Genomic DNA, 11,210 nt, shown 5'->3' on the forward strand with positions numbered 1-11,210 from the left:
GTGTTCAAGAACAAAGATGATACAACAAGCCATGACATTTTCCACAATCTCATACATATGTGAAAGTTAAGACAACAAATAAGGAAGACAATAGAATAATTGATGCATTTGAGTTATTATGTTATTGGAGAAGAATATTCGAAGTATGGTCTGCCCAAAAAACAAAAAAATCTAAGGAGCCAGGAAAAGACTTCATCTTTCATCCTTTGCTAATATTTTTAAGAAATACCAGTCCCTGGAGAAGGACATCATGCTTGGTAAAGTGGACGTCAATGAATATGAGGAAGTCCCCCAACAAGATGATGGGCACAGTGGCAGCAGCAAAGGGCTCAAGCATAACAATGATTATGAAATGAAGCTACACTTAGGGCAGTGTTTTGTTTGTTATGACTAGGGTCTGTACGCATTGGAATTCACTTGATGATAGTTGACAACAACAACACAGTTGTGTGAATGATTTTATTGACATACATATACATTTTCTTTATATATACATTTACAGGAGAACAATATACATTTATATACTATATTCTAATAGAATACTACATTGTTTTATTTCTTGACTGCTGCTTCCAAGTGTTGGTATTGGATTGGACAAAATGAAATCTCTGACAAGTTTCTCCTTTTCTCCATTTATCATGATTTCATTCATTGGTCCAGTGATCAGGATGTTGTTTTTGTTATACTGAGGAGTAATCCATCGTCACTGGTTTTACTTGCTTAGAGAATCCACCCTCAGACACAGCATGTTATACTGGCTAAAGAGACTCCAAATCACTCAACTCAGGGTTCCAATAAATGCTCTGCCACTCAAAAAACACACACCCCTATACACAGTCACTATGAGTCAGAATTGAATTGACAGCACGCAGCACCAGCAGCAGCATTCACCTTGCTATTTCTAAGCTTTCTTGCTTTTTCTGCCTTTTAATATGTTCAATTTTCGGTATATGTGCCTTTCTGGTATGAAAACTATATACTGTAATCCATTTCTTTCACTGCCATCGATTCAATTCCAACTCACAGTGATCCGATGTAGGGTTTCCAAGACTGTAAATCTTTATGGAATACTTAATCAATCTGTATGTTGAGCCAATAATCCAAGAAACTGGATTATATGAAGAGTGTGGAAACAGGTTTGCAGGTAGACTCAGTAACAGGCTGTGATATGAAGATGATACAACCTTGCTTGTTGAAAATGAAGATCAAAGAAAGACCACCAGTCTTCAGTATGGGTTGTATACCTCAATGTAAAGGGGGGGGGAGGGGAAATCTTCAGCACTGGACCAATACATAATGTCAAATAAATGGAGAAAAGATAGAAGTTGTCAAAGACTTCATTTTGCTTGGATCCTCTATCAACACTCATGGGAGCAGCAGTCAAAAAACCAAATGACATTGAATTCGGCAAATCTGCTACACAAAACGTAAGTATTCAAGAGCAAAGATGTCAATGTGAGGACTAAAATATACCTGAACCAATCCATGTTTTTTTCAGTAGCTTCATATGCATTTGAAAATTGGACAATGAAAGGAAGACTGCAGAAGAATTGATGCATATGAGTTAATGGTGTTGGCATAGACTATTCAAAGTACCACGGACTGCTAGAAGAACAAACAAATCTGTGTTGGAAGAAGTAGTATGCTCCTTGGAAGCCAGGACGGAGGGACATATTTTGGACATATTGTCAAAAGGGCCCAGTCCCTGTAGAAAGATACCATGCTAGGAAAGATGGAAGGTCAATGAAAAAGAGGAAGAAACCAAATGAGATGGATTGGCACAGTGGCTGCAGCCTTGGGCTCAAGCTTAATAGACTGTGATGATGGTGCAGCACCAGGAAGTGTTTTGTTCTATTGTGCAGTGGGTCACTATGAATTGGAATTGCCTCAAAAGCACCTAACACCACCAAGGAACTTTCCTAGTTTATTGAGTTATGAGTTGAACTGCTAACCACAAGGTCAGCAGCTCAAAACTAATAGCTGGTCAGCAGGAGAAAGATGAAGTTTCTGCTCCCACAAAGATTTATAGCCTCTAAAACTCAAAACAGGTTCAACGTGAGGCAGAACCTCCTCTAAAGCACACATATACCACCAAGACCACAGGATGAGCTATTGTGTTTTGTGGACTCAGTTGGCTGTTAACCAAGAGCAATTCAAACCTATCAGCTGCTCCACAGGAGTAAGTTGTGACAGTTTGCTTCAGTACAGAATTATAGCTTTGATAACCCTATGTGGTAGTTCTACTCTATCCTATAGTGTCTCCATGAGTTAGAATTCACTCAATAACACAGGTTGGTTTGTTTTTGTTTTTTGGAAGTGTACTTTAAACATTCTTTTAAAAGTGATTATTAAAACAAATTTATAAATAGGAAAAACATTTTTTTAACAAAGCAGAAAGCCTCATTTTTCTCCCATGGAGCAGTCGATAGGTATAAAGCGCCAAACTCGCGGTTAGCAATTCAGTGCTTATTCTACAGCTCCAAGAGGGCTCCATTTCTCTAATGACATCCTAATACTTTAACCTTAATATCTGGCATACCAAGTTCTGACACTAAGGTAGTGCTCCATTACTCTGCTTAATAGTTCAGAGACCTTTAACCCAGAATTATCCATTTTCATATAATCCAGCTTCTCAAATTATTGCTTGGCATACAGATTGAATAAAGTCAAAAGATACAATCCTGACATACAATTTTCCTAATTTTAAACCATTCAGTATCTCTTGTTTTGTTCAATTGACTGCCTCTTGGTCTATGTACAGAGTCTGCATGAGCAAAATGAACTGTTCTGGAATTCTCATTCTTCTCAATGTTACCCAGTTTGTTATGATTCAGACATACATCATACATTCCACGTTCCGATGGTTTATGAATGTCTACATCACTTTCTTCTCATTTTGAGATACGCCACCTCAGCAAATGAGGGTCCTGAAAGTTTTTCTCCACCCATATCATTAAGGTAGGCTCTTCTTTGAGAAAGCAGTTCTTCTTCAATCATATTTTGAGTAACTTCTAAGTAGAGGGGTTTATCTTGCAGCACTAAATCAGAAAAAAACAAACAAACCTGCCATTCAAAAGATTTTCAGTGCTTAATTTTTGAGAAGGGGTCCACCTGTTCTTTCTTCTTAGTCTGTCACAGTCTGAAACCTGTCCACTATGGGTAGCCCTGCTAGTATTTGAAATACCAGTTGCACAGCTTTGAACATCACCAAAATATGCATGTTACCTCAATATTACACACTGACAGATGAGTGATGGACTACTAAATTGTGCCAGGGAATTTTTTTTCTAACACAGCAATGCACCTGCTCATTGTTGGAAGGTAGCAAGGGATGTCCTCTGAAAATTTCATTGGGAAAATTTACCCCATTCAACTTAAATCCCTGGTTTTTCCCCTCCACATTTCTTTTAGTTCCAAAAACTCAAACAACACTTTAAAGAAGCATGATTTGAGCCCCTCAAGAATGCCAAAAGTGTTTTGTTGTGATATATATCAGAGTACTAAATTCTTCACAGAAGGGTGAGGGCAATGAAAACAATTGTCTTTAGAAGTATACAGACTTATATGGAGGATGTGTTGAAAAACAATAGATTACATGTTGATATTTTTGTTTAATAAAAGTTTCTAAAACTTGGTAGCAATACTTATTAACTATATGGTTCCTTGTAAATGTAACTTCTCTGTGTGAAGTTATATCAAAACATTATTTGAAAATTTATCAAACTGTTCTTATTCCTAGTTCTAATGTCTTAGTGGCATCCCAGTGTGGTGCTGTATAGGAGGAAACACTAGACTGTTCATTGCAAAGTCAGTGGTTGAAATCCAACAGTGCTCCTTGTTTTCTATGCAGGGTTGCTATGAGTCGGAACCAACTCACAGCACCTAACAACATGTAATCCATTATTCCTGATGGCATAGCATGTTGGGCTATTAGCAGCTGTTAACCACATGGTAGGTGATTCAAATCCACTAGCTCCTCCACGGAAGAACGATGACAAACAGGGTATTCACAATTTGCTGTCATCATAACAAATTTAAATTTCCTGAAATGTTACAAGATTACAAATACACTTGAGAATAATTTTCAGCCATTACTGCTCTAGACTGTGAAGCAAAGGTCCACGGTTTGAGCTGCCAGCCACTCTGCAGAAGAAAGACGAGGCTTTCTGCTTTTGTAAAAATTTAAAGCCTGGGAATGCCTAAACAGGGTTTCTATAACTCAAAACTGACTCAACAGCATTTAATGACAACACTGTTGTTGTTGTTGTTGTTGCTGTTGTTAGGTGCCATCAAGTCAGTACCAACTCATAATCTTATGCGTAGCAGAACAAAACACTGCCCAATCCTGGCCAACCTCACTATTGTATGTCAAAAGTAAGACTACTGGAGCAAGTCCTATGATTGGCTCCACTGTGTCTACGTTTATTCCCCACATAAAATTATTTTAACCTTCCCCTGTCTTTATGCAATTCCCCAAAACTTACTTCATGTGCTACTTCCCAGTTTGCTCAGATTTTTCCAATGAACTCTGTGTGTTTCTTATGACCCTTATGATTTTATGACTGTTTAACATCTCCTGTGCCTTCTTAATTATTGTTGTTGCTGTGAAGTGACAAGGAGTCAATTTCAACTCATAGCGACCCTGTTTGGGTTTTCCAAGGCTTTAAATCTTTTGTGGGAGCAGAAAGCCTCATCTTTCTTCTGAAGAGCAGACGGTAGCCTCAAACTTGTGGTTTGCAGTCCAGTGCTAATTCTACTGAGACACTGAAAATCCTTGCTTAATTATAAGCATCTTAAACAAAAAAATGTATCCTACTTTATCAGCCATATCATAGATACACAATACATGAAGAACTGAATTTTGAAAATGTGCTCATTTGGTGGTATTTACAATCATATGGAACTAGTAAATGAAGATACATAAAATAGTTTTTAAAAACAATCTTCTAATTTTATATAAAAATACATTCCCATGATATAAAATAAAAACAGTATGACATATATTTTGTAGTCCCGCTTTTATTCTGTCCTTCATCCTGCTTCTCCTGAAACAGCTGTAAACATCCATTAATAACGTTCTATAGGCAATCTTAAATACTATTCTTAATATTTGTCTCTTATTATAAACATTCTTCCAGTATTTCTTTCTGCAAACATAAGCAAATAAAAATACATTTTTATTTCCCTTGCTGTCTTAAAAAAGAAAGCACATTATGCACACTGTATTGCACAGTGTATTAGTATCCCTTCTTTTTTATATCACATGCTATATTAGATCACATATTACTTCATCACCTAAAATTTATGTTGGTGATGTCCCATATCAGTATTAGAGAACTTCTTCATTCTTTTATTACTAGTCATAGTATTCCATTATGTGGATGTACTACAGTTTAAAAAATCAATTTTTAAAATAATTAGTGCTTTTTGAAAAACATCACTTAAACATATATAATCATAAGAACTGGTTATTGTATCATCTGTAAAATTAATTAACACAATTATTATCTTGAAAGTTATAATCACATAAAATAAAGATCCACCATATAATTTACCTAATTATTTTTTAAAAAAGAAATACCTTTCCTCTTACTGTTCTATTTACCCAAGCTTTATATATCCCATCACAGCTCCCTCCTAGAAAGGAAGGAAAGGAGATGGGAAGAAGAAAGGCAGGAAACATAAGATATCTTTAATAATTAGATTCCACAGTGTCAGTTTGTTATTGTTATGTGCCAGTGAGTAGGTTCCGACTCACAGCGACCCTGTACTGGGTTTCTGAGGCTGTAAATCTTTATGGAAACAGAAAGCCTCATCTTTCTCCCGCGGAACAGCTGGTAGTTTCGAACTGCTGACCGTGAGATCAGCAACCCGATTCGTAACCACTATGCTACCAGAGCTCCTTATAGTGTCAGTTTAGTTAACCCTAAAATAGCTCTTTTAGCATATCTTTACATTAAAAAACCACTATGAGATGAGTGGCAACGAGTGGTATAATTAAAACCAAAACACACTTACCCTGGGTATATATCCACTTAAGGCAGAACTACATCTTACATTTCACTAAAATTATCTCTGTTTCGTCACTATTTTCCCCCTTAAACCATTTTATACTTCATTCTAGGTGGGTACATTTTAAACTTTAAAAAATTCTTTTGAAGTAACTGCTTTTTCAGCCTATCTTTGAAATGATATTCATTCCTCTAACTTTCCATTAGCATCCCCTAGGGGTCTGTTCTACATCCCCAGCTGTCCTGCATTTCGATCACTTGATCTCAACATTTTACTTTGACTTGCTCTATTGAAGAGTCCTCCTGATTCTATCCCATCTGTTCTTTCCCAAAACTATAATCTTAAATAACTCACCAGAGCACCAGACTTAAAAATATATTCAACTATTGATATCTCCTCCTAATGATTTCATGGGCTACTCAAACTCAATATGTTCAGATTAAACTCACCCAGACTTGATGGAAGGAGCCCTGAAGGTACAGTAGCTAAACACTCAGATGCTAACTCAAAGTTGGTGGCTCCAGGCCACTAATGGTTCTGCTAAAGAAAAGACTTGTCAATCTGTTCCCATAAAGAGGATAGCCTACTAACACAATGAGGATGTTTTACTCAAAGCCAGTGGTTCAAACTCACCAGCCACTCCTCAGAAATCCTATACAGAGTCACTATGAGTTAGAACTATAACAATAACAACATAAGGTACCGAAGGAAGAAGTCCAAGCTAAACTGAAGACAGTGGCTAAAATACAAGGTTCCAGGAAAAGACTAAATACAAATTGAAATCTTTCAACCAACTGATAGAACACTGTTGTTAAATGATGACAGGTAGGTTCCAACCCATAGCAACCCTGCATAGGGCTGCCGAGGCTATAAATCGTTGTGGGAACAGAAAGCCTCATCTTTCTCCCACGGAGCAGCTGGTAGTTTCAATCTGTTTACCTTGCAGTGAGCAGGCTAGCTCGTAATCCACTAAACTACCAGGGCTACTATTATTGATGGTACATAGAGGAGATTCAAATCCCTGCAATGAGATGACATAAATGATTTGTGGAATGTAAAACTTATGATCTGCTCTGTTAACCTTCACTCAATTCACAATAAAAAGTTAAAAAAAAAGTAAGTCTATTAGTGACCCAATATCACTAGTTAAGGAGAGCAGAAACAATTAAGAATGTTTTAGGTGGTCTAGTCTCTGTGGCAGGTAAGGTAGAAAGAGAAAAATTTAATTGCTTAATTGAGGAGTTCTAAAATTGTAAATTGTATTATCCCTTCTTTTCATTATCTGATGAAGCCAGTAGACCCTTTTCTGAATAAAGTTTTGAAAGTGTGTATAAAATGTATAAAGTTATAAAGAAAACCAATTATATTGAAACAAAGTTTTTTACATTTAAAAAAATAAACGTGTGACATAAAGGAATTTTTACTCTTCCTTTATTAATACATTCTGTTGTTTCTGTTAAGTGCCATCGAGTAGGTTCTGGCCCATAGACACCTTGCATAGGGTTTCTGAGGAGCAACCGGTGAGCTTGCAATTCAAATGGCTTTGCAGTCTGGAGCATTAACCCACAGCGCCACACCAGGACTCCTAATACATTTTAGATATACCTAAAATTATAATACCATGAAAATATGTGTTATTTCTATCTATGACAGAGTCACAAGACTCCAGATACAGATAAAACCCCTAATTTCACAGGGACAGACAAAGAATACTACTGAAGGAAAAACAAATGCTAGAGAGCATGAAGTTCAAAAGTTTCCTGAGCTCTCATAAAGCTAGAAGACTTTCAGGCCCAACAGTCAGAGTGGAGAGACCTCACTGAATACTCAAAGTATTCAGCAGTAAACCAAGAAGAGGGCTAAACCATTACTATCATAATATATGTTGTTGTTGTTAAGTGTCATCGAGTCGGTTCCAACCCACAGCAAGCCTGTATGGGATTTCCAATGAGCAGTTACTGAGCTTGAACCACCAACCTTGAGATTCAAACTGACTTTGCAGTCCAGCGCATTAACCCACAGCACCACACAAAAACTGTAAACAAATCTCTAAAGTATCAAGATGTTCCACAAGTAACTACTACCAAAACAAAATTCAACATGCTTTAAGTAGAGACAACAATATCTTACCACTCACCAACATAATACAACAACCAACATTTAATAAAAATTTCTAGACATTCCCAGATGCAGTAAAATGTGATCCATAACCAGGAGAAACATCAGCCAATAAAAAACAGGCTTACAAATTACTGTTGTTATTGTTAAGTGCTGTCAAGTTGTTTCCAACACAAAGCAACACTATACAGGATGGCCAAAGAGTAACTCGTGGATTTGAACCTCTGACCTTGTGGTTAGCAGTCCAGTGCTTATTGTACAGCACCACACTAGATAGAGATGATGAAATTCGGAGGCAAGGACATTAAACCAACTATTATGAAAATTGGACAAGGATATAAAGGAAAATATAATGAGAAAGAAATGGATGAAGGAAAATGTTAAAAAAAAAATAGAACTGCTAAGAAATACAATGTTTGAAATGAGAAATTCATTGGATTCATTTAATAATAGATTAGATCACTGCAGAAAAAAATAGACCAGAGAACATGAAGAAATCACAATGAAAGTTATCTAAAGAAAAGAAAAATATGTCTCAGCAATCTGTGGAATATCAAACAGTCTAACATAGATGGACCTAGAAATCAGAAAGCAGTGGGCAGGATTGTGATGAAGTATTTGAAGAAGTAATAGAAGATAATTTTCCAGATTTTATTAAAACTATAACCCCAAAATCCAAGATGCTCAACAGAGAAGATAATCATGAAGAAAGCAAGACTATTATATCCAGAAGGGAACAAAGGTAAGAAATACCTGATGTTGCATCAGAAATAAAACAAGCCAGGAGAAAATGAAGCAACACTGCTAAAATAATCTAAGAAGAACCAGAGAAACAAACAACTTATCACCTGAAATTCTACGTATAGTGAAATATTCAGAATGAAGGCAAAATAAAGACTTTTTTGACAAACAAAAACCAAGCGAAATAACTGCCAGTTGACTGGCACTATTACAAATACCACATAAAGTTCTTCAAGCTAACGAAAATAAAATCCAGGTAGAAAAACAGATAAAAAAAGAGGGAGAAACGGAAGCACACGGTTATAAAGCTCTCATATTACACACGTATGTGAAATGGGATACTTTATTTGAAGATAGTAATTACTATAAGTTAAAGATTCATACTGTAAACCCCACAGTAACCAATAGAAAAGCAAAACCAAGAAGTTTAGCTAATGAGTTAAAGTTGTTGTTGTTGTGAAGTGCCATCGAATCTATTCTGACCCACAGAGACCCTGTATAGGGTTTTCAAGGAGTAGCTGGTGAGCTTGAACCACTCACCTTGAAGTTTAAGCGACTTTGCTATCTGACGCATTAGCCCACAGCACCACAAAATGAGTCAATGGAGGATGTAAAATATATGCAGTTAGATTCATTACATTCAGTTAAGGTTTTTCATTTAAGCCATAAGAGTAAACTAAAGGGTGTGATATACACCAGCAGTTGGTCTATTCCCTTTGCATAAACATTATTATACAGCTTTCCATTTACAAAAACTAAAGCACTTCCAATACATGCATTCCAAAAATTCAATAAATTGCCCCCCAAAAGTAGTAGATCCCTACTTAGATAAAACACAGATAATTCTTAACTAAGTTAAGTAATAATGTTTTTCAGTAAGAGCCGAACAATCAAAAGTGAGAATCACTAAAATCTAAATTAAGGTTCATAGATATAAGATTTCTTTCTCAGTGTATGAGCAAGAAATATAATGTGAACCATCTTTATTACAATTCAAGACGTTAAAAATTAGATTTCACTCCAGAAAAAAAAAAAACTAAAAGGAAAAGATTATAATGTCTGTACTTCTGAGATTCACATAAGAAACATTAACACCTTTCCAATGATTTCCACATAATTTAAAATAGTAAATTCTGAAGGTTATGTGTTAGTTTATTGAATACATATTAAGGAGATTAGCTGTTAATAAAAGACTTCTTAAACTGAAAAACTGTACTTGCCATTTTATCTTAGTACTTTGGCTCAATAAAAGTAAACAAGCCTAAAAAAATACCTTAAGTATCTAATATGTAGCTTCAATGATATCTGAAAGCTATTTTATTATATAAAATATTTTGCTTTGGAGAGGCTCACCAGCTGGTACCATTTGCCCAGAGAGACAGCTGTTTTTTAAAGTTTCCCTATCTCAGCACGTTTCCAACTGTCAGTTCTAACTGCATACAATCCCACAGTGACAGAACACTTTAAGAGAAATGGCTCATTAACTGTGAATCTATGAGTCAGTCCACTCTCTTCAGTGAATTCAAATTAAACCTACACACTTGCTACCTCATAACAGAATTCCCCATTTTGTTGTTGTTGTTCTTTTGCAACATAGACTCAAAGAAAAATATCCACACCATCTACAATAAAGTCTTTTGCTCAACTCTATAAAAAGCACTGAGAGAAAACAAAGTAGTAAAAATATATCCTCAAAAAAATAGGATTTACAACTATATTTGAAAAGTAATAAGCCCCAAATAAGGAATTTTCTTTATGATGTAGATAGCTTACAAATTTGCAAGCACTATAAAGTTCAAATTTTAAGTGTATAATGCTTATTTTTTAAATTCCCAGTAGTTTTTGTGTGTAAGAAACTTTCTTTATAAATGTTTTTAAAGTAAATCACTTTCTAGATTAAATGGAAAGAATCAGAATAAATGTGAATCATCCATATTACATATTAGTACAGCAAGGATGATAACCACAGCTGTTCAAAATACAATTGCATAGCTATGTGGCACTGAGGTTAATGCACTGGATTGCAAAGTCGGTTTGAACCTCGGTGGTTTAAGCTCACCAGCCACTCTTCAGAAATCCTATACAGGGTGGCTATAGGTCAGAACTGACTCAAGGGCACTTGACAACAACAACAACAATCTCAAAATAGCATACAAAATAAAGAAGATGTGCTAAAACCAAAAGAAATTTCTGAAGAAGTACCAATGTTAATTTGAAGACAGGGTAATAGAAGCTATAGCCTCTTGTTTATTCTTTTCCAAATGTCTTTTCTGAAGTAAGAGCACTTGAAGACTAATCCACTGTGGGGAAAACAAGTCTCTTCTCTGTGGACTAAAGGA

The 11,210-nt window shown here is 35.8% G+C and overlaps 1 protein-coding gene and 1 pseudogene across 1 annotated transcript in view; one reads left to right on the plus strand and one right to left on the minus strand.

Moving 5' to 3' along the window:
• Nucleotides 1-11,210, minus strand: part of FAM172A (family with sequence similarity 172, member A) — a 623,240-nt gene that overhangs the window by 545,010 nt on the left and 67,020 nt on the right. The window lies entirely within an intron of this gene.
• The window catches only part of LOC102840480, a 5,340-nt pseudogene continuing 2,940 nt past the window's right edge, over nucleotides 8,811-11,210 (plus strand).

Source organism: Chrysochloris asiatica, unplaced genomic scaffold (assembly GCF_000296735.1).
Source record: "Chrysochloris asiatica unplaced genomic scaffold, ChrAsi1.0 scaffold00111, whole genome shotgun sequence".
NCBI lineage: Eukaryota > Metazoa > Chordata > Mammalia > Afrosoricida > Chrysochloridae > Chrysochloris > Chrysochloris asiatica.